General features: G+C 38.9%; 1 protein-coding gene across 1 annotated transcript in view; it reads left to right on the top strand.

Moving 5' to 3' along the window:
- Nucleotides 1-25,068, top strand: part of SVEP1 (sushi, von Willebrand factor type A, EGF and pentraxin domain containing 1) — a gene marked incomplete at its 5' end in the record, with an annotated part of 192,261 nt that overhangs the window by 39,988 nt on the left and 127,205 nt on the right. The gene's annotated exons all lie outside the window — the stretch shown is intronic.

The following is a 25,068-nucleotide window of genomic DNA, read 5'->3' as shown; positions in this document are numbered from 1 at the left end:
AAAGGATGTGGGCTTGCCTGGTGGCACAGTGGTTGAGAATCTGCCTGCCAATGCAGGGGACATGGGTTCGAGCCCTGGTCCGGGAAGATCCCACATGATGCGGAGTAACTAAGCCTGTGCACCACAACTACTGAGCCTGCACTCTGGAGCCTGCAAGCCACAACTAGCGAAGCCCGCACACCTAGAGCCTGTGCTCTGCAACAAGAGAAGCCACCACAGTGAGAAGCCCACCCACCACAATGAAGAGTAGACCCCCTCGCCACAACTTGAGAAAGCAGCAACAAAGACCCAACGCAGCCATAAACAAACAAATAAATAAATTTATTTTAAAAAAAAAAAAGGAAAAGAAAATGGATGTAGGTAAGAGGCCAGGTTTAATACCAGAATCTTAAATGGACAAGAACTCATTATTGAAATCTTAGGCAATTGCCTGGTTTCCACCTGTGCCTTGGGCACCACAGGGTCCTTAGCACAAAGGCATGTGGTAAGACATTTTTAAGAATTCAATTTGTTTGAATGCAAAATATTTACATTTGGTTAAATTTTTTCAGCAATAAGTCAAATACAGAGTATGGTTAATTCACTAGATGAGTCATTTTTACATGGCTAGATCATCATAATCAGTTGTGAATAGCTAGTGAACTCCTGTTGTAAATCCAAGCAGTTGCAGCTGTTCTGAATTTCGCGGAAGGGATTTGAGAGACACAGAGACAATAGACATCTTGATACACTGCTTTGCAGGCATCGACTCCATTTCAGTGAGTTTGGAATGATTAGCAGGTTTAAAATTATAGCTGGATGAGCGTCAAGGCTGAGGACCAGAAAATGAGCCAAAGCCCCGGTTATATTATTTTTCATAAAAGGAGGATACACAATAGAAATGGTAACAATGGAATATTTATGTGGGAATATCTTATTACACATGTAAATATATACACACATTTCCCCACCCCCACCTGGCACACACCTGCGTACACACACACACACACACACACACACATTTTCCTGCCTAAGATTTCTTTGGAAAGAGAAAGGACAGAGAGCTCTAGAAATTCTTGAATAGAAACCAGAACATTTGGAAATCTTGTTCTCTGAGCAGAGCGTAGCTGGGTTTTTTTCCCCAAAAGACATGCCTAGTGGTGCCTAATAATGGATTTGTAAGGTGTAAGGAATTTGTACAGTGTATCCCTATTCGCTTTTTTATGAGGGAATATTGCTGGCATGTTGACAGTGGTTCCCATCAGCTTGAGGAGGATGGGTCACTGCTGCCTGCACTGGGCTAGTTTGTTCAGTTTGCCACAGAATGTGGTAGGTATTCAGTCCTGATGGTGCATTTTCCAGTCTATCATAATTTTTATAACAGGAAAATGCATATCATTAGACCATAGGTGTGAAACACCACCAAACTCCAAAGTCAGAATATTGTATTTCAGTTCAGTTATTGTATTCTTCAGCTCTGTGCTTTCTATTTGGTACTTGACTATATTTTCTGTTTCTTTGTTGAAGTTCTCACTGTATTCAGTCTTCTCCCAAGTTTGGTGAGCGTCTTTATGACTATGACTTTGAACTCTTTATCAGGTGAATTACTTATCTCTCTTTAATTAAGGTTTTTTCCTGAGGTTTTGTCTTGTTTTTTTTTATTTGGAACAGCCATTTCTTCATTTTCCTTGACTCTCTGCGTTGCTTTCTGTGCATTAGATAAAACAGACACCTCTCTGTCTTGAACGAGCGGCCCCGTGTAGGCGATGACCCTTATCATTCACCCCTCCCCTAGCTCTTGGTTGTCTCTTGAACCTTTGTGATTGTCCACGCAGCCTATTTTACTTTTAATTAATTAACTAATTTTTTATTTTTATTTTTTAAAAATCTTTATTGGAGTATAATTGCTTTACAATGGTGTGTTAGTTTCTGCTTTATAACAAAGTGAATCAGTTAATTTATTTTAGTTGAGGCTGTGCCAGGACCTGTCAGTGTCCCAAAGGGGAGGATCTCAGTCAGCACCTAGATTCAGGCTGTTTGGAATTCACACCTTCCAGTAGCAGCTTCTAAAGTATGCAGATATTTAAAGTATGCGATATATACAGTCCTCTGGGACCCCAAGTGTAAAAGACCTGTTGGCCGCCAGAGCCGGGTGATCTGGAGGTGTCCCCTGGGTGGCAGTCGCAAAAACTGGGGCTCCAGATGAGTGTATAAACTCCTTTCCAGGAGGTATCAGGAAGGTGTGGCGTGGCAGAGAGAGCATGCATAGATGGCACCCAACTGCCTGGGTTCCCTGAGAGCACCTCTGTAGGCCTCTATTTGCTTGGCAAAGCTGAAGCCACCCCTCAGGCTCCAGAAGAAGAAAATAGGCCTCTTTCACAGAAGCAGGGGGGCGGTGGTTGGTTTCAGTCTATTGTCTGTGCAGTGCCCTGGTGGGGAGTAGCCTGCCTGGAACTGTCTCTCCGATCGTTCCAGGGGACGCAAGAACACTGGCCGCCCCCCAGCACCGGCCTCCAGAGACAGGAAATCCAGGGACATCTCCTGGGAGGCAGTCACAAAAACCAGGGCACCAGACACGTGTGAAAGCCCCCCTCTGGGAGATATTGGCGTTTTGGAGCATGGCCAGGGAGAGCATGAAGATAGCACCTCCTCTTGGAGATCTCTGGAAAGGATCGTAGTTAGCACTTACACGTGTGTTTAATTAGAAACCTGCCCCTTCGGGCTGCAGCTGTGATGATTTGCTAATAGGCCACTTTCACAGAAAGCCTGAGCTCCTGTGTCTGTTGCCTCTTCCTGTCTCTTGGGGGCGGAAGCTGTTTAAGAACTCTTTCTCCATTGGTTACCGTCCTGTGGGACCCACAAGCATAAGCCCTGCCGGCCTCCAGAGCCAGGCAATCAAGGGGTATCCCCTACTCAGCAGCCGCAAAAGCCAGGGCACCAGCCATGTGTGAAAGCTCCCCTTCGGGAGATACTGTGGCTCTAGAGCACAGCAGAGGGAGAGAGTATAGATGGCATCTGCTGGAAAAAGAAGAAGAAGAAAAAAAGATGCTACCCACTGGCTAGAGTGAAGAAGAGGAAGGGGGTGAAGATGGTGTCTGCCAGTCAGCAGGCCCCTAGGTGTGTGCTAAACTCAGGTGCTTTAACATGAGCAAATGAGCTTCAATCACATCAAGTCGAGATGCCCCTGGACCCACTGCCTCTGTGCTGAGCCCTGGGGCAGGTGAGTCATGAAAGAGCCCATTAAGAGGCGTTTCTCAGTTCCTTATGGTCTGTGGGTCTCGTGGACTCGAGCCCTGTTGATTTTCAAAGCTAGATGTTTTGGGGTCTCTTCTCTCAGATGCAGGTCTTACAAGTTGGGTGCTCACGTGGGGTTCAAACTCCTCCCACCTCAGGGAGCAGCTTCAGGCTTTGAGTTTTCTCTGGATTGTGGGTGGCCACGCTGTGATGGGGTTTGTGGCTAGGTTGTGTCCCATCCCCTCCTGCCTGTTTCGATGTGGGCCTTCTGTCATTTGCCCAATGTGTAGGGGTCGCTCAGACAGCTTTTAGTTTTTTTCAGAGGAAGTTGTCCCATATGTAGCTGCAGATTCAGTGTGTCGGTGGAGGTGGTGAGCCCAGGATCCTCCTCCATCACCATCTTCAACAGAAGCTCTCAAAGTCAGAATGTTGTTTCCTTTAGAGATACTCATAAATATACCCAATATTTAAAAATTGTCAAAAGAAGGATTATGACCAATTTCTGCTTCTCACTGTAAAATCTTCCTCTCTCCCTTCCTCTTTTCCCCAGCCCGATTATAAGTAACTCTTTCCAATAACAATGAAAAGGAGACAAAGGGAAAACAATTAACATCTGCGAAATCAGTAATCTTCAAATGTGTTTGCTCACGTAACCCCTAAAGAAAGACTGAAAACCCACGTGCCCCTCATTGATTTTTAAGAAGCCCCCTAAACTTTTCAACAGGGTTTGTAAAGATGGCATTTCTATAGTACTGTATTGATGTTTTAAAATAAAACTGTTGCAGCACTATTAAATGTAGCCACTGAAATCTAAGTACTACAGCAAATTTGATTCCTTCTAGTAGTATCCATTGATGAACAAGCACCTTTTTAAAAAAAGTTTTATTGAAGTATAGTTGATACAATGTTATGTTAGTTTCAGGTGTACAGCAAAGTGATTCGGTTTATATATATATATATTTTTTTTTTTTTTCTTTTTCAGATTCTGTTTCCCGTATAGGTTATAACAAAATATTGCGTGTAGTTCCCTGTGCTATACAGTAGGTCCTTGTTGGTTATCTAGTTTATATACAGTAGTGTGTATATGTTAATCCCAAACTCCTAATTTATCCCTCCTCCCCCACCTTGCCCCTTTGGTAAACATAAGTTTGTTTTCTATGTCTGCAAGCACCTTTTTTTAATGCCGAAACTTTGCATGTTTTCTTAGATCTCTTTACTCCACTTCTACCACATAATTCTATTCTTTTTTTTATAGTTCTTTTTAAAAAAATATTTTATTTATTTATTTGGTTGCACTGGGTCTTAGTTGCAGCAGGCAGGCTCCTTAGTTGCGGCTCACGGGCTCCTTAGTTGTGACTCGCTGGCTCCTTAGTTGTGGCATGCAAACTTTTAGTTGCGGCATGCATGTGGAATCTAGTTCCCTGACCAGGGATCGAACCCAGGCCCCCTGCATTGGGAGAGTGGAGTCTTAACCACTGTGCCACCAGGGGGAAGTCCCCACATAATTCCCTTCTAATGCAACATATTTTTATGTCCTAAAGCCTTTTATTGATTGCAGAATTCTACTCCTCTGCTACAAAAATTGTTGATATCAATAGAAATTTTTACATTTTCTGTGACCAAAATTGCTAACAGATTGAGTTATTATTGCAGTTGTTACTTGTATATAATTTGTCAAACATTATTACAAATTTTGATATAAAAAATAAGATACTATTGGAGATTCATCTCTTAATCAGACGGGTTGTTCATTAATTCATGGACCCATGGATTTCTATTGTTCACTATTAGAATAAGAGCATACAGCATTCATTTCAGTGCTGTTTTTCATTTTTATAGGTTTTAGTGCTGGAAACCTTCTTCATACAAATATGTAGATGGCATTTGAAAGAGTTGTGTTAAATTGATGTCACTCAGTTCTTGGAGTTCCTCCTGAGTTACCTGCCAAAAATAACATGAGTTATCTATTGTCAAAAAAGGATTGTAAATGATCTCTCAGCTGACAATTCCCTTAGGTCCGCTTTCAATTTTATTGAAACTAAGGAATTGGAAAACTTTTCACCAGCAAAAGGAGTTTTTAACCCATCATTCCAATCATTCACTTTCTCAAATTTCTGGAAGCCCCCCCAAAGACTAGAACTTTACCAGGACTTATTAAAAGACTACCTGTTACTATTTCATTTGGAAGCATTTTGTTTAAAGTTGATCTTGGGAAAAACAAAATAGTATGAATTTTAATAAACTTTTTTAAAAAATAAATTTGTTTTTTTAATTTATATATTTTTGGCTGCGTTGGGCCTTGGTTGCTGCGCACGGGCTTTCTCTAGTTGTGGTTTGTGGGGGCTACTCTGCTTTGCAGTGCGCGGGCTTCTCATTACGGTGGCTTCTCTTGTTGCGGAGAACAGGCTCTAGGCATACAATCTTCAGTAGTTGTGGCACGCAGGCTGTAGAGCGCAGGCTCAGTAGTTGTGGCGCACAGGCTTAGTTGCTCTGCGGTATGTGGGATCTTCCCAGACCAGGGCTCAAACCTGTGTCCCCTGCATTGGCAGGCAGATTCTTAACCACTGCACCACCAGGGAAGTCCCTGAATTTTAATAAACTTTTAACAATTCAGTAATCTTTGATAAAATTATTTTACCCTAAAATGTGCATTAATATCTTCTTATCAAAATCTTGGAGCCATAGATTTAGCTTATTTAATTTCTGGACAAATATCTACCATATCACCTATTTGTGAAAATGTTTCTCACAGTCAAACCTATCCTCCAAATCAGATTTATTTTCGGAGAGAAAAAGGCCTAAATAAGCCAATGCACATTCCAGTGGCAGTCATATTACTTTAGAATTCTACAGTTGATAAACGAGGCAGAGAGCCTGCCCTGAAGTTGTCATCTGGGTGAAATAAGCTGCTGCCACCTTCAGTATTTCTTACGGACATTTTCTTCCTTGCTTTGCCCTCATGCGACTCTTCTAAAGAAGTGGCATGTGCTTTGACGGTAGTCAGAGGGTTGAAAAGGAAAGGCGGTAAATGAACGATGCCTTCCCTCCCCCATCCCCACCCTACAATGTATCTGAATTCAAAAGATCCCAGAAATGAGCCAAAATACTCCATTTCCAATGTCAAGAAATATTGAAAGATACTTAACTGAAATATGTGAAAGACTAGAAGAGTTTCTCAGAGGACCTGCTTATTGTGCCTTAATCTGAAGGGTCTCCAGATACCAAGATTTTGACTTGTGCTGGAGATTTATTGCCTCGGGGCAATGCATCAAGATTTAGAAGGAGTGAAAAGTACACATTTCTTCTGAAAAATGAACAAAGGGCACTTGTGTAAAGGTGCCGTAGATGCTTTCTCTGGCACATCAGTTTAGCTAAGAGGACAAAGGAGTGTTGAGGTCCTGGAAATTGGCTCTCTAAAATGATTCATGCCACATCCACATGCCTCTTGCAAAGTCTTTGCCCGCTTATGTGCCTCTTTGCCAGAAGAGGAAACAGTGCGAAAGAATTTTAAGTTTTCCTAGTGGCATTCATCTCTAAAGAAGTTAGTGAGCAGACCCAGCTCTCTCGGAGCCCAGAATCCACGCTGTCTCTGCGCCATTTTATTGCCTACAGTGATTCCATAGCAGTCATTGCACCGTCCTTATCCATCAAGGAAATGATCCAGAAATATTTTGCTGCTCTTTCCAGGCTACATTTAAAATAAACAGTTGCTTCTCAGCTGTAGCTTAGCATCTCAAGTGTTCGGTTCCATGGGCTCTGCATCGAGTTGGTGCTTACTAAACATGAGATGCTTAGCCAAGTTTGGATAGTAGCCAAGGTTAGCAATTTGAAAATGATAGCCCAAGCTAGAAAAAAATCAGGCTCAGTAAAATGATGGGCGCTGTGAGTGTGCTAAATGCTGGTAATGCGAGATACATGATTCAATCCTTATACAACCGTATAAATCCATAAATCTATAAATAAATAGTTATGGATTAACTATTAGTTAGTGGCATGAATGCTAGTGATGAATCCTAGTTCTGTCACTTCCTCACTGTGTTTTTCTGGGCAAGTTCTTTGACCTCTGTGGGCCTTAGTTTCTTAGTCTATGAAATGGGGTTAATACCAGTAGGATTGTTATAAAAAGGCAGTGAGATAATATGTGTGAAAAGCTTGCTATGGTGCTTGGCATATAGTAAGTCCTTGATTAATTTAAATTGTTACACCCTACCAGTGGTGGTTCTCAACAAGGAGAGATTTTGCCCCCTTGGGGACATTTGGCAATGTCTGAAGATGTTATTGTTTGTCACAGTGGAAGGAGCTATTGTCATCTAGTGGCTAGAGGCCAAGGATGCTGCTAAATAGCCTACGATACACCAAACAGCTGTGACAAGTTCCAAATGTCACCCTCTACTGAGGTTGAGACACCTGCTCTATATTGACAAACTGAATTAATGCTTTAACATAAGATTCAGAAAACATTACTGTGTCTCTTTTTAAAGTTTGAGAATAAATATCAAAGCCATGAGATTCTACTAGGCTTAAATGATCTCTTGGGTATGAACATTGCAGCATCTTATGCTCCGGCCACCCCAGGGCACTGGTGGCCGCTCAGACACCGCAAGCTCTTCCACAGCTCCACACTTGTGCATTTTTGTCCTCCTTTGCTTAGAATATTCCACATTTTGTCTGTCTGTTCAGTTCTTACCTATCCATCAGGATTCATAACAAACTCACTTCTCTTATGAAACTTTCCCTTTCATTCCTTCTTGCCCTGGCACAGATAGACCTAGATCTTTTGGTTCTCATAAATATCTTTTTTTCCTGTTAACATTTACCACACAGCATCATCATTTTTGTTAGGTTTTTTCCTCCTCTGGTATCCTATGAATCCCTTTAGGGCAGGATTATGTCTATGTCTCTCTCTCTCTCCCTTTCTCTTTTTTCATCGCCTCTGCTACATGGCCATGAACTTGGAGTAAGCATTAATAAACTTTGAGTGAATGAACGAGTAAATAAATAAAGCAAATTCCATGTTTAGATGTTAGAATACAGCATATGGAAACTCTGCTTGGTTCCCAACTCCCTGAGAATTTTCCATTCCTTTTTTAGAGAAATGAAGGTGAACAAGTCTATTGACCCTTAGAAGCACTGGCTTAGAATCAAAGTCAGCCATCTGGAAGGCCGAGTTCAACAGTAGGAAGTGGCTAATCACACATTTATCTCTTTCATGTTATCTAGTTACTGAGATTATTTTCCAAATTTTGTTCTAAAACCATGGTATTTTGTGTGTGTGTGTGTATGTATGTGTTTGTATGTATGTATAAAGCTATTTACATGTATTGATGATTGATGGTTTGGGGTAGTGTTTTAATTCATATCCCAGTCAAGACAGCATTCCAGGATATTGTGGGGTTTTACCATTTAAACAATCATTTAACAAATATAAAACAAACCATTATCACTATATGTAGCATAGTGTGAGTGGTTGGGAAATTTTCCATAAAACCTTGAAATGTATAGATTTTGTCAAAATATGGAAGCAGTTGTATTAAAATAAGTCATGAACTATAGAATAAGTTATGAGAAAAAATAATCAAATACACATTATATGTGAAATGTGAAATATGTAAAGACATAACCATAAAGATTAATAGGGCAAGGTTACTCTTTTTCACCATCAATATTTAATATGTTAAACAAAAAAAAAGAGCCGTTTTACTATTTTCATATGATGTCATTGTTAACCTAGAAAATCCAAAGAAATCCATGGAAAATGAGTAGAATTAATAGACTTGTAAGGTTGCAAGATAAAGACTTCAAATCAATGAAACATTAAGTTTTAAAAATGTGATGAAATCCCATTTACAATAATAAGGAAAAAATGTGTTTCCTAAGATTAATTTGAAAGAGAAATGTGTGACCCTCATTAGGAGCCGTAAAATTTCAAAGAAACTGATACATGAATAAGAGGGTCAATTTGTGAATTTCTGCAGGAGGAATACCCTCTCTGGTCTTGCTAATACTCATGCATACTCTTCATATTCTGTTCCATGTATAAAGCAATGGTTAGGTATGAAGAAATATCCCTGACCTCCAACCAACTGCACCTCTGTGGTGACGCAGATACCCCAGGCTCCAAGATACAGTTTCTCTATATTGCATGTTTCTGGATACACCTTGAAATTTTGCTTCTCTGCCTTTTGCTTTTTTAATTTTTATTACATGTTTTCTTTTGAGATAATATTGTCACGTGCAGTTTTAAGAACTAATACAGAGAGATCCCCTATATCATTTTCCTAGTTTTTCTCAATGGTATCATTTTGCAACACTACAGTATAATATCACCATCAGGATATTGACATTGATACAGACAAGATACAGAACAGCTCTCCCACCACCAGAATCTATAACATGCTTTTTTACAAAAACAAACACTTCCCTCCTACCCTTGGCTGCCCCTACTTTAACCTCTTGAAACCTCTAATCTGTCCTCCATTTCTACAATTTTGTCATTTCACAAGTGTTAGATAAACATTCCTCCAGCAGAGGAAGAGGGATGAGGAGCACTGCCAGGTGAACATAGAAATCCAGCTTCCTCATTTTGCTCTGTTGATTGACACTGATAAGTATGTGTGTGGTGAGGGGATCCTCATTACTGCTGGATACGGATGGAAGTCCATGCCCTTTGTTAAGCCTTCACTGATACCACCCTGGATGGAAGGGGTAGGGATGCCTGATGATTGCTCCCCATGTGGCCTCCACTGACACTGCAAGGAAAGAACCTCTTTACTGCTTGGTGGTGGTGCAAGTCCTCACTCTCCACTGAACCTACTCTGAGACACCACTCTAGTGGGGCGGGGAGGGACCCCTTGGTACTTCTGGGTGAGTATGGAAGAGAGACACCATCCTCACCTCTGTGTTCTTCATTGGCATGAAAGACCCATCTCTCTGCTTGGCCTTCTCCCATACCAACTCTGGCAGAGGTGTGGGAGTGCTTTTCTAGAGCTTTGCAGGAGTGGAAGTCTAGGCTCTCCACTTGGCCTCTGCCTGGTATCGCTGGGCTTGGATCACAGGTCTTTTTCTGTGGAGTTTGGCTAGAATAGAGGAGTCAATTGTTTACTGTCCACAAGTGCCCCATCTTGCTAGGCTGCCCTTTTCTTCATCCTTCGGCTGAGAGAACTGTATTTTGTTGTTTTGGGGGGTTTTGTCCATCCCCATTGGTGTTTTGGGGGATGCCAGCTTCTTCAGCTCTATGTTTAGGATACGTGAGGAAAAAGAAAGCCCAAGGAACTGACTACCATGTTGTTCTTTGAATCTCAAGGTCCCTAGTTGGTCTGCCTTCTTATCAGTGTCATTTCTTATTTATTTTATATATAACGTCTGGGGGTTTTAGTTGTACTTTAGCAGAAGGACTAAGGAAAAATACATCTACTCCATCTTCCCAGAAAAATGTTCCTCTGCTTTTTGTGTGCATCATTTCTTCTCTGTTGACAGGTTTTTCCATGATGGTTGTATCAATCCAACAGTGATATTGTTCTTTATGTGTTGTGTCTTTAGGGTCACTCTTTGTAGAAGTGGTGATGTCAGTTTTTCTCATATCTTATGCCTGATGTTGACTTTTATTTCTGGAAAACCAAAAGTAACCAAAAAGACAATGGGGAAAAATGGTTAATGGCCAATTAATAAAGGATAACTATTTTAGCAAGAATTATGGAGGAAAAAACATTAAAGCAATTAAGCCAAAAAAAAAAAAAAGCATTAGGGCTTCCCTGGTGGCGCAGTGGTTGAGAGTCCGCCTGCCGATGCAGGGGACGCGGGTTCGTGCCCCGGTCTGGGAACATCCCACATGCCGCGGAGTGGCTGGGCCCGTGAGCCATGGCTGCTGAGCCGCGCGTCCGGAGCCTGTGCTCTGCAACGGGAGAGGCCACGACAGTGAGAGGCCCGCGTACCGGGGAAAAAAAAACAAAAAAAAGAAAACAAAAAAATGCATTGATTAACTATAGCTCAAAGTTCTTAAATCATCCTTATGTATAGAGGTAGATGGGGGTGAGTGAATCTTTCCATGTGTTTGGGTATGAAATGTTATTCACATTCAAAATCATTCTCCAAAAGGCATCCAAAGTGATCTTTTCACACACCCTAACTTAACATGTTGTCATTGTTCTCATTGTCTTAAGAATAAACTCCTAGCTTTTGAAAGTGACCTATCCAGCCCCAGTGGTTGTGGCACTCACCTTTCTAAGCCTCACCCGTCTGTCCTCCAGCCAGTGTGAACTCTTATATTTTCCGAATTGCCCTCTCTTGCCTCTGGGTCTGCACATGTTGTTCCCTCTGTCCGGAATGCTATCACCCTGTTTCTATACCCCTCTCCTCACTTCTATGCTTGGTCTTGGTCTCACCTCTGAAATCACTTTGACCAAACAGAGCTTTCCTGACCACCCCACCCCTGCCTCAAGTCTGGATAACATCTCTCTCATGTGTTGTCATGTAACATGGTACTTTGCCCCTTTTTAATCCTCTGTTGAAGACCACAGGCGAAGTTCTGTCTTATCCTCCTGTCTATCACAAGTATCCCATTACTTGTCATATCCTTTTCATCCCTACAGAGGGTGATGACATTTTAGTTTTACAACTACTTGGCTATAAACTTGATCACCCATGCATTGTGATGGAAAAAACAGTTCTCCAATTGGTTACATCAAGTAGAGAAGGTCAGACAGTGTCAGAGCCCGTAGTAATTAGTAGAATTCTCATCCGAGGATTCTCCCTTGATGCTTTGCACCACACCCTCCTTTAAGGGATGAGCTGGGAGAAAGATGGTGAGGTGGTGAAATTTAACGTGTTGAAAGCATTGTAGTTGCCAAAGTAAAATACTTGCAATTTTATTTATACACAGATTATTCAGAAAATAATCCAAACATTTGAATATGGGAATATGGAAGGGAAAAATTGACTAGATGAGTGGAGTATTTCAAGGTGCAGTAGAGGAGACCACACAGATCATCAGCATGAATGAATGCCAGGCAGGACAGGTCACTCTGAATCGGGTTTTATGGAAACTACAGAAGGAAATCATTTAAATCTGTCCACTGACTCCTTTAAATATTTATCGAATTATCTTTTAGGTACTTCAGAAGATATGATTCTTGCACAGTACTTGCCTTAAAGTAGCTTAATATGAAGTAGAGCCATAATTACTGCAAACAAGTCAGAATGTGTGCCATGAACCAAGAATTAATGGTTAATCCAGTTCTAAGCAACTGAGATTGAATAAAAATAAAAATGATGTGACATATGTGATATGCAAAATGCTATGGTTGTTCAAAAAATATTTACTATTAGTTATGGAGATGTTGGGATTTGAACTGGGTTTGAAAGATAGAATGAGGACAGTTAGAAATAGGGGTACTGTTGTGGACAATGAAAAGTACAGGCTTGGGCTTCCCTGGTGGTGCAGTGGTTGAGAGTCTGCCTGCCGATGCAGGGGACATGGGTTCGTGCCCCGGTCCGGGAAGATCCCACATGCCGCGGAGCGGCTGGGCCCGTGAGCCATGGCCGCTGAGCCTGCACGTCCGGAGCCTGTGATCCACAACGGGAGAGGCCACAACAGTGAGAGGCCCGCGTACTGCAAAAAAAAAAAAAAAAAAAAAGTACAGGCTTGTGATGGGGACTGAAGCTAGCTTGTATGGGTGAGTAAGTAGCCTAAATCTATGGGAAAAAGTGGGATTCATGGAAAGAATGGTAAGGAGCAGTGCACTAGATTGTACTGGAACTTGAATTCCAGGCTATGGAGATGGGCTTTGGTCAATTGGCAACTGTAAGCCATTGAAGATTTTTGAGCAGGAAAGTGACATAATGAAAGGCATGTTACAGGAATATTAATTCAGCATCTGTGGCAGAAATCACGGAATCTGAAGTAACCTAGAACAAGAAATGTATGTTTAGAGGTTACAGATCAATCAAGTCATAAAATAATAAGGCCTAAATTAGCACAGCAACCAGTGGGCATAGAAACTGATGTTATCCATATTTCCAAGCCCTCAAAGACCTTAAAGTCTTACTGAACTGAGGTAGAAGAGATGAGGAAAGAAAAATATCAAAGGCAACTATGGCCTGCGACCTTACTCAAAACTTACCACTCTTTATATGACGCAAAGGGAAACAAATTGGACAACAAACACCAAACTAACTCGGAATCTTTCTCCTTTCTGACTGCTAAAGTCAAGTGTTACCAGATCCAGCGTGTGCCATTTCTCTTGTTCCTTAGGCCATGCTAATTCATCAGATATGCATCAGTACAGTTGTAAAAGTTGTTAAAATTTTGAAATACAAATGTATTGGTTGGTAAATAGCTGCTGCCCCCAAGTCCCTAAATGTCCCCTTACTGATCTCACCCTCTCTCCAGCCTCACTGGTCTATCCCACAGTCCAGCACCTACAGAGGTAACATCTGGCAGATTAGTGAGCATGCAGAGCTCTGCTTGATGCTACAGCTCATGCCTCCTCTTATTGATCAGTGATCATGCCACTATGGTAACATTTTAGTTATTTATTTATTTTTAGTACTCTTTATTTATCTTTGGCTGTGTCGGGTCTTAGTTGTGGCATGCGGGATCTTCATTGAGGCATGCAGGATCTTTTGTTGCAGCGTGCAGGCTCTTGGTTGCAGCACGCGGGCTTCTCTCTAGTCGTGGCGTGTGGGTTTTCTCTCTCTAGTCGTGGCGCGCAGGCTCCAGGGCACGTGGGCTCTGTAGTTTGCGGCATGCAGGCTCTCTAGTTGAGGCACGCGAGCTCAGTAGTTGCGGCACACAGGCTTAGTTGCCCCGCGGCATGTGGGATCTTAGTTCCCTGACCAGGGATCAAACCCGCGACCCCTGCATTATAAGGCTGATTCTTTACCACTGGACCACCAGGGAAGTCCCTCTGGTAACATTTTAAATATTACCCCTACCAGGGATAGAGTTTTCACCCAGAAGGTTCTCAAGTTCCGTAAGAAAATAGACTTCTGTTGGGCCTACACGTCTGAATCTCAGAGATATATTCACCCTAGATTCAAGTTGAAAACCTGTTGCATTGGAATTCATGGGACTTCACATTTAAATAATGATTAATTGGTAATTTTAAAAACTCATGAGAGTACAGTAAGATATGTACTTTTATTCCTGATAATGGGAATATACAATAACTTGACAGTAGACTGATGAAGAGTTAATATTATTTTGCCTAAGGAAAAAAAATGTTAATGGGTGAAAGATATAAGGGAAAAAGATGATTATAGGAACGTTGTTTTTAATTGTAAAACATTGGAATCAACCTAAATATTAAATAGTAAAAGAATAGTTAAACCAGAGTAGTCAAGCTTATGGTAAATTTTATTTTCTTCTTTATACAATTCTGAGTTATTAGCTATTTTAGAAGGAATAAATAAGTTGAAGATAATTCTAAAATCTCCAGAGGCCTTTCCTAAAAGTGCTTGCCCGTGAAGTTTTAATTGTAAAACTCAGGATGATCTCACATTTCTCACCCAGACAGTAAACACCTTAAGACCATTAAGAGTTTTCAGGGAATTCCCTGGTGGTCCAGGGGCCTGGGTTTGATCCCTGGCCGGGGAACTAAGATCCCACAAGCCGCGTGGCACAGCCAAAAAAAAAAAAACAACAGAGAGAACACAGAGTTTTCAACTAAAAAGACTTTGCTTAAGTGTTCTATACTCAGCCAGGTTATATTTGTGTGTAATGTGTTTATGTGTGATATATGTATTTATGTCTATATGTGTATGTATGTGTGTACACATATATTCTTAACATATGACGCTTACTCCACTGATGCATCTTCTTTTGGACACAGTCTTTTGAGAGTTTGTCTTTTCTTTTTTGATAGACTCGTCCTAATCCATCAGTAATTTCCTTTCTAGTTGGAGCAGATGTTTACATTTGCAACATGGTGTCCTGCAGGTTGGGTGCCATTTGATGCTCTGGCACCACACAGTTGCCTACATTCACAATTTTGCCCAAATAGTCTGTATTCCAGCCAGATGAGCTAACCAATCACAGGGAGGTTGGCAGGATGCTAATTCATTTTACACAGATTCAGATGTGCAGAATCTAGGTCAGTTTAAAGAGTCTCCTCTTCTAATTCCTTGATGAAAATAGAAAGGATCTTGGCTGTCTACTAAAAAGAAAGTCCCTCATATATATACCTAGGTCCTTGTCTTGTACTTGTGACAAGGATTGACTTAGCCTCGGGGAAAACTGGTTCTTTTCTAGTGCAGTGGACCCCTGTGCTCAAAATCCTAACACAACTATTTGTAGGAACAGATTCCTTACTCAGAATGAATCCATAAAGTTGAGAAGAAGCATGATATTGTAATAATAAAGAGCCTTTTTTGGAGGGCCCAGATAACTTGCTTGATGTCCTACCTAGATACAGCAGAAACTAGGGCTTTTGATTTGCACAACTCCTGGGTCCCATTATCATCTACATGAATGGGCGCACTTGGAGTTGTGTACTTCACAGCCTGAATGCAGCTGATGCAACTTCTCTAAAACTATATTCTTTAAAGAGTTTCATTAACCTTTAAAGGTGAATTGTGCAAAGAACAGAATCTAAATACTAAGAATCTCTTAGTATTTATAGAGATTTTTAAAACATTAATCTTAGATTATGTATAAGAAGGAATTTTGTAAAGTATAAGTTACTATATAATAAATATTATTAACTAAAATAGTCATCTAAAGGATTGATATTTAGAGAACAGAGAGTTCTTTATATTCTACAAATTCCAAACTGGTTGATATTTTTACTTACTTGAGTCAAAAAATTGTGTTGGCAGTTGAAGAAAAATCTAATGTTAGCACATGATAATTTCAAGAATCACAGTTCCAATAATAGTAGCTGATAACTGCTAAGATGTTTCTGAAAAGAGAAAGTGCTTATTTTACCAACAACAAGAAGAGCAATTCAGAAACATTATTTGGTACATTTCCAGGAAGGGAATCATTTCATATGATAAAGAAAAAATTGTACCCTAGCCCTTTACCATCACTTGTGGAACTTTTTCAAACCACAGTTAATTTCATCTTTTCAACTTTTGTTTGGTTTTAGATGAGGAATTTTCCCCCTTGGGAATCAAAGAGGTTGATTACACCTCTCCCACTAGAGTTGTGCAATGCCTTTAAATAGTTCTCCTAAAGTCTGTTTTCCATTACCATTATGAATTTCACAATACATTTCCAAATGTATTTTTGGATATTTTTATCCAAAACACTGTTCTCCAGTGTTGTAAATTCTTGATTACTCAAAAGGTTTTGGAGAGTAATGGTGTAAGATTAGCTCCTTTTTATGTAATATTATTTTTTTAATAAATTATAAAATCTGTAGATAAAACCTGACTGTTCATATGAAAAGTTTATTTAACTTTTTAGTAGTATTCTATTTATAGAATCATCAAATGTTAGCATTGGAAAGGTCATAGCCATCATTAAATGTAACCTCTGGGGGCTTCCCTGGTGGTGCAGTGGTTGAGAGTCCGCCTGCCGATGCAGGGGACATGGGTTCGTGCCCCGGTCCGGGAAGATCCCACATGCCGCGGAGCGGCTGGGCCCGTGAGCCATGGCTGCTGAGCCTGCGTGTCCGGAACCTGTGCTCCGCAACGGGAGAGGCCACAGCAGTGAGAGGCCCGCGTACCGCAAAAAAAAAAATAAATTAATTTAAAAAAAATGTAACCTCTGTATTTTGTAGGAAAATTTTTTAAAAAATCACTTGCCAGTGACCCTGTAGCTTGTTAGTGGAGCAGCCAAGATAGCAACTCAGTTGTCTTGACTCCTAGTCTAACATCCTTTCACTCCGCCCTGTTGTTAGTCCCTCTGACTTTGGTCCTTCCTCCACACTAACCCATCCTCCACTTCTAATAGAGCTTGTTTTCTCCTGCCCTCCTTTGACTGAGTGACTGCTGGTTGGGGCAATGGGATGGGCAATGGCTGGGTCAGATGACTGGAAGACTCCCTGAACTTACAAGAGTGTGTTCCCCATGGAGAGAAAGAGACAAGTGCGTATGTTACACACAGTGTGATATGTGCCAGAGCAGAGGTGGGGGTAATGTGCTCTGGGGCACAGAAATGAAGGTAACAATATCTGTCTGAAAAAGTTAGAGAAGCTTTGAAGAACAAGTTAGTCTTGAAGGATACTGGAGGTTCATTTAGAGAAAGGAAAGCATATGCCAAGGCAGAAGTTAAGTGGAAGATAGGAAAGGGAAAGAGAGGGAGATAATATTTACCAAGAACCAGAGCATCTACTGGGCACAACAAGCCATAAAAAAAGTATAACTGTCTCTTTTATAGTTGAGAAAATTAAGAGTTGGGGACATTATTCCAACATTTACTGAATGCCAACTACATGCCCAGCATTGTTGCTTTACTCACATTATTTCAATTAATCCTAACAACAAATTTATAAGGCAAGTACTACTAATATTACACGCGAAGAAACAAAGTCTCAGAAAAATTAAGTAAATTGGTCAAACTCCCAAGTCCAGTAAACTGAGGTGGGGGAGGTGTGGTGCAAAACTAGTCTCTGCTTGATTCTGAAGCAGCTTCTGATCAGGACATGGAGTTCACTGGTTCATTGTAGCAGACGGGAAAGTTATAGATGAATCAAAGAATTACAGAAAAACCCAAAAGAACTTTTTGGCCAACCCAATAGATCAGAGTAAAGAGAGAGGGCATCATCCTGTTGGTGCAGTTTTTGGTAGAAAGTGCTTTGATCACATTTATATTTTAGGAAGATGTTCAGGCAGCAACATCTAAGATGGATTAAAGAGTAGAGATGAAGGTTGAGGGAACCAGTGAAAGGACTTTGTAAAAACCTGGAAGACAGGTAATGAGTTCCTGTCTAAGATAGGAGCGTTGCAGATGGAGGGATAGGTGAAATGCCGAGGGTTTTTAAGGAGTAAAACCCAAACAACATGATTTCAATTTGGATATTGAAGGAGATGGAGGGAGAAGTAGGAATCAAAGTGATCTCTGAGAGAGAGGGCCTCATTCTGTTGGTGCAGTTTTTGGTAGAAAGTGCTTTGATCACATTTGTATTTTAGGAAGATGTTCAGGCAGCAACATAACTGTGAAATGAAATACAGCATTTGAGACAATGACTTTCTTTTATGTATAATTTTTATTTACTTTTAATGTTTTTGCACAATACCTATTCAGTATAACAAAACAAGAAAATTTAAATCAGCAAAAATAAACAAACTTGGAAGCCTCATAATTCTGCCATGAATATATGCCATGTATTCATAACATTATAGAATTGTATGCATTCATTAGCCAGAAGATCATACAGTACATACGGTGTTTGAAACATGCTTTTTTTTTACACTCAACTACACAATTTGATTTACCTTCCATGTCAAAAATTCTATTTTTATGGATAATATACCATTTGATGGATTTGTCATAAGAATTTAACAAACCCCCCATCTCTCGACATTTGTCTTGGTTTCCAGTGCTGGGTAATGACAGACAATAATTATACATACTTATATAAAATGGTAAAAAATGTTTACTTTCACTTGGACAAATTATTAGAAATGAAATGCTATATCAAAGGGAAAGCTCCACTTGAGGCTTTTGGTGTCTACCCTCAGGTTGCCCTACAGAGTTGGAGAGAGCCTGTTTGCCCACATGCCTGCCAGCAATGGGTACTAACATCCATTAAAAATTTTTCCAGGGCCTCCCTGGTGGCGCAGTGGTTGAGAGTCCGCCTGCCGATGCAGGGGATACGGGTTCGTGCCCCGGTCTGGGAGGATCCCATGTGCCGCGGAGCGGCTGGGCCCGTGGGCCATGGCCGCTGGGCCTGCGCGTCCGGAGCCTGTGCTCCGCAACGGGAGAGGCCACAACAGTGAGAGGCCCGCATACCGCAAAAAGAAAAAAAAAAAAAAAAAAATTTTTCCAAATTAAAAAGTAGTCATCAATTTGCATTTTTCATTATAAGTGAGGTTAGACAGTGTATCCTACTGTTATAGGTCATTTTCATTTCTTCTTTAGTAAATTTCCAGCTTTTGTTCTTTGTCAACTTTTCTATTGAAGTACTATCTTTTTCATATATTAGAAAAAGCTCTCTTTGTGTTAAGCTTTTATTTCTCCTTAAGGTACTAATTTGTTTGCTTCCTGAAAATTTTTTGAAATATTTAACATATATTTTTACATCCAACTATTTTTAACCTGTATCTCTGGCTTGTTTTTAAGTTTATATCTTATCAGCAGGGTTAAATTAACCCATTACTATTATTGATGATAACTGGATATTTGGTTTTACTTCCATTACCTTAGTTAATGACATTTTGTTATAAATTCTTTCTGCTATTTATCTTCTTGTTCTGTTTTTCTTTTTTTAATTTTTAAAACATTTTTAACTTTTTTTTTATGGTAGGTCCTTGTTATCTATTTTAAATATAGCAGTGTGTACATATCAGTCCCAAACTCCCAGTCTATCCCTTCCCCCTACCTTTCCCCCCGGTAACCATAAGTTCATTCTCTAAGTCTGTGAGTCTGTTATGTAAATAAGTTCATTTGTATCGTTTTTTTAGATTCCACATATAAGCAATATCATATGATATTTGTCTTTCTCTGTCTGACTTATTTCACTTAGTATGATAATCTCCAGGTCCATCCATGTTGCTATAAATGACATTATTTCATTCTTTTTAATGGCTGAGTAATATTCCATTGTACATATGTACCACATCTTCTTTATCCATTCATCTGTCGATGGACATTTAGGTTGCATCCATGTCTTGGCTATTGTAAACAGTGCTGCAATGAACATTGGGGTGCATGTATCCTTTCGAACCATGTTTTTCTCCAGATAAATGCCCAGGAGTGGGATTGCTGGATCATATGGTAACTCTAATTTTTTTTAGAAACCGCCATACTGTTCTCCATAGTGGCTGTACCAATTTATATTCCCACCAACAGTAAAGGAGAGTTCCCTTTTCTCCACACCCTCTCCAGCATTTACTGTCCATTTGATGATGGCCATTCTGACTGGTGTGAGGTAATCTCATTGTAGTTTTGATTTGCATTTCTCTAATAATTAGTGATGTTGAGCATCTTTTCTTGTCTCTCTTGGCCATCTATATGTCTTCTTAGGAGAAATGTCTGTTTAGGTCCTCTGCCCATTTTTTGATTGGGTTGTTTGTTTTTTGGATATTGAGCCACTTGAGCTGTTTGTAAATTTTGGAGACTAATCCCTTGTCAGTCACATCATTTGCGAATATTTTCTCCCATTCTGTGGGTTGTCTTTTTATTTTGCTGTGGTTTCCTTTGCTGTGCAAAAGCTTTCAAGTTTAATTTGGTCCCATTTGTTTATTTTTGTTTTTACTTCCATTACTCTGGGAGACAGATCGAAAAAGATATTGCTGTGATTTATGTCAAATAGTGTTCTGCCTATGTTTTTCTCTTAAGAGTTTTATACTATCTGGTCTTACATTTAGGGCTTTTGAGTTTATTTTTATGTATAGTGTTAAAGAATGTTCTAGTTTTGTTTTTTTACATGTAGCTGTTCAATTTTCCCAGCACCGTTTATTGAAGAGACTGTCTTTTCCCCATTGTAGTCTTGCCTCCTTTGTCGTAGATTAAATGACCATGGATGTGTGGGTTTATTTCTGGCTTTCTGTCCTGTTCCATTGGTCTATATTTCTGTTTTTGTGCCAGTACCATGCTGTTTTGATGACTGTGGCTTTGTAGTATAATCTGAAGTCAGGGAGCCTGATTCCTCCAGCTCTGTTTTTCTTTGTCAAGATTGCTTTGGCTATTTGGGGTCTTTTGTGTCTCTGTACAAATTTTAAGATTTTTTGATCTAGTTCTGTGAAAAATGCCATTGGTAATTTGATAGGGATTGCATTGAATCTGTAGATTGCCTTGGGTAGTATAGTCATTTTAACAATATTGATTCTTCTAATCCAAGAACATGGTATACATTTCCATCTGTTTGTGTCGTCTTCAGTTTCTTTCATCAGCATCGTATAGTTTTCAGAGTACAGGTCTTTTGTCTCCTTAGGTAGGTTTATCCTAGGTATTTTATTCTTTTTGATGCGATGGTAAATAGGATTTTTTTTTAAATTTCTCTTTCTGATCTTTTGTTGTTAGTGTATAGAAATGCAACAGATTTCTCTATATTAATTTTGTATCCTGAAACTTTACCAAATTCATTGATGAGCTTTAGTAATTTTTGTGGTAGCATTTTTAGGATTTTCTATGTATAGTATCATGTCATCTGCAAACAGTGACAGTTTTATGTCTTATTTTCCAATTTGGATTCCTTTTATTTCTTTTTCTTCTCTGATTGCTGTGGCTAGGACTTCCAAAACTATGTTGAATAAAAGTGGTGAGAGTGGACATCCTTGTCTTGTTCCTGATCTTAGAGGAAATGCTTTCAGCTTTTTACCACTGAGTATGATGTTAGCTGTAGGTTTGTCATATATGGCCTTTATTATGTTGAGGTATGTTCCCTCTGTGCCCATTTTCTGGAGAGTTTTTATCATAAATTGCTGTTGAATTTTGTCAGAAGCTTTTTCTGCATCTGTTGAGATGATCATATGGTTTTCTTCAATTTGTTGATATGGTATAGCACATTGTTTGACTTGCGGATATCAAAAAATCCTTGCATCCCTGGGATAAATCCCACTTGCTCATGGTGTATGATCCTTTTAATGTATTGTTGGATTTGGATTGCTGGTATTTCATTGAGGATTTTGGCATCTATTTTCCTCAGTGATGTTGGCCTATAATTTTCTTTTTTTGTGGTATCTTTGTCTAGTTTTGGTATCAGGGTGATGGTGGCCTCATAGAATGAGTTCAGGAGTGTTCCTTCCTCTGCAATTTTTTGGAATAGTTTCAGAAGGAGGGGTGTTAACTCTTCTCTAAATGTTTAATAGAATTCGCCTGTGAAGCCATCTGGTCCTAGACTTTTGCTTGTTGGGAGTTTTTTAATCACTGTTTCAATTTCAGTACTTGTGGTTGGTCTGTTCATATTTTCTGTTGCTTCCTGGTTCAGTCTTGGGAGATTGTATGTTTCTAAGAATTTCTTCTAAGTTGTCCATTTTATTGGCATACCGTTGCTTGTAGTAGTCTCTTATGATCCTTTGTATTTCTGTGTTGTCCATTGTAACTTCTCCTTTTTCATTCCTAATTTTATTGATTTGAGCCCTCTCCTTTTTTTTTCTTGATGAGTCTTGCTAAAGGTTTATCCATTTTGTTTATCTTTTCAAAGAACCAGCTTTTAGTTTCATTGATCATTTCTACTGTTTTCTTGTTCTCTAATCCATTTATTTCTGCTCTGATCTTTATATAATTTCTTTCCCTCTGCTAACTTTGGGTTTTGTTTGCTCTTCTTTCTCTAGTTGCTCTAAGATTAAGGTTAGGTTGTTTGTTTGTGATTTTTCTTGTTTCCTGAGGTAAGATTGTATTGCTATGGACTTGCCTCTTTGAACTGCTTTTGCTGCATCCCATAGGTTTTGGATCATTGTGATTTTGTTTTCATTTGTCTCTAGGTATATTTTGATTTCCTCTTGGATTTCTTCAGTGATCCATTGGTTGTTTAGTAGCTATGTTTTTCTACCTTTGTTATTTGGGTTTTTTCTCTTCCACTGATTTGGAGGTTATGCATTCTTTTTCTATTCATAGTTAGGTGAATTTTTTGTGTACAAATTGAACCTATGTTTTTCTTTCAGTTTTTTCATATTGATATATATAAAAGGAAATGAGAACTTTATCTTTTCCTCTTCCCAACCATTCCCTGTTTCCCTCAGACTTTAAACGTTTTTTCTTTATAATATGTAAAGATTATTATTTTCTTCCCTTAGATCATATGTCTTTCTTTTTAAGAAGGGGCTTTATTTGCTATTTCATAATTTTTACAATTATTTTAGCAAGATATTTAGCAATATATGGTATGTCCCACTACTTTCTTAATCTCAAACGATTTATTGAATACCATTTTTTTCCTCATACTTGAGTTCTTTATGTTGATTTCTTTTCAATCAGTGAAATACATCTTGATTTCCAGAAGTCATGCACATTCTCAAATGTCTTTCTCTTCCCTCATATTTACCAGTAACTTGCCCAGATATAGAGTTTTGGGTTCATAATATTTTTTCCACATAGCTGTATATCTTATTTCATTCCTTTTTTATGGCATTTGTTTTTGCACAGGAGAAATGAAATGTCAATTTGATTTTCCCATTTATTTTGTTTTTCTTTCCTAGACACTTGTCATACATTTCCTTTGTTTTGGGTGTTAATCACTTTTTATTAATTTTGCCGGGAACTTGATGAGTTTTTATTGCCCTGAAACTTCAAGTAAGGAATATTTTCTTGCATTAATATCACAGCTTTTACTTGTGTTGTTCTAGAATTTTCTGGCTTCTTTTTACTGCCTCCAACAACAGCTTTAATCTTGCTGTTACAGTTTATGTTTTCTTTTCCATTTGTATGTTTATCTTAATCATTTCCTCCTATAGCTGCTGCCTTCTGTTCAAAGGATACAGTGTTGTCTTGCATCTTCTTGAAGATCTGTGCCAATATTTACTGAACTTTTTATAAAAAGGAATATTCAGAAATATGAATAATTCAATAATAATTCAGTATTTAATGCTATGATGCTTTGAAGTAATGTTCCCTTTTTTCCTGCTGAAGTATTTTTCGTGAGTCACACATCATTATAACTTTCCTACAAATGTTTCTCTCATTCTTAAATAGCTACAGCTTTATCAATTCTGGAATTTTCTACTATATACATGGGAAAATGTTCTCTTCTGTTTTTAAATATAATCAAGAATGTTAGAAGCATGATTTTTTTCTAAAAATTACATTATATTATGAGTCTTCTCTCTCAATATTGATTTCTTCTGTTTTTAGCATATTTTAGGTGTTAAAACAAGGACTTTTGCATCCAGGAGACCTGGGTTTGAGACACAGAACATGTAGTGGTAAAGAACATGGCCTCTGGATCCCAATTCTCTTGGTTCAAACCCCAGCTTTGTCACTTACTGTGTAACTTTGGCAAGTTAGTTAACCTCTTAGTGCCTTAGTTTTCTCATCTGTAAAATGAGATTAATAATATTTGTTACTTCATAGGTTCTTAAATGGATAAACAGGTAATATTTATAAAATATGTAGAACAGTCCCTGGGACATAGTGAATGCTATGTAAATATCTGCTTTAAAATTCTAGCTCTAATCTTCATCTCAATTTTGTAAACCTAAAAAAAAGTCTTTAAAAAAGATAAACAAGCCAGAGCTTGTCTACCTGGAAACAGGCCTTATACAAATGACAATAAGAAGAAGAAAGGAGTGTACTACCATTTAAAAATATTTGACTTACTAATTACTAATTACAAACAAGATAAATGTGATTTTGAATTTCAGCATAAAAATGTAATAAACCAATGTTAAATGCTAAAAAATCTCTTAGCGCTATCACCTGTTAACTTAGTAACTTTAGTCAAATCATCAAATACTGTAAGCCTCCATTCTCTCTTTAAAATAGACACAATACTAATAAAAGTAATGTACTTATTATTAAAAATATTAGTAATTATTAATACTACTTATTAATACTGTGAGGATTAAATATCACCACATAAGTGCACATTCCTTGGTTGCTACTATTTTTTTAAATAATCGAATGCATACTTGACTATACTACATTTATTGGGCTTTATTAAGTATTGCAAGTCTCTTTATTCCACAATTTTTCTGTTGTTGAATTCTTAATTGTGAGTTACTTTACAGATGTGTAACTCCAGGGAGAGTAATTACAGATTCAAAGCCGCATTGTCAGTGCAGAGGGAAGATATGAAGCAAGGTCAATCAGGT

The sequence above is a fragment of the Mesoplodon mirus genome (assembly GCF_964341445.2).
Source record: "Mesoplodon mirus genome assembly, chromosome: 1".
NCBI classification, from domain to species: domain Eukaryota; kingdom Metazoa; phylum Chordata; class Mammalia; order Artiodactyla; family Ziphiidae; genus Mesoplodon; species Mesoplodon mirus.
This window is presented reverse-complemented; position numbering and strand designations above follow the sequence as displayed.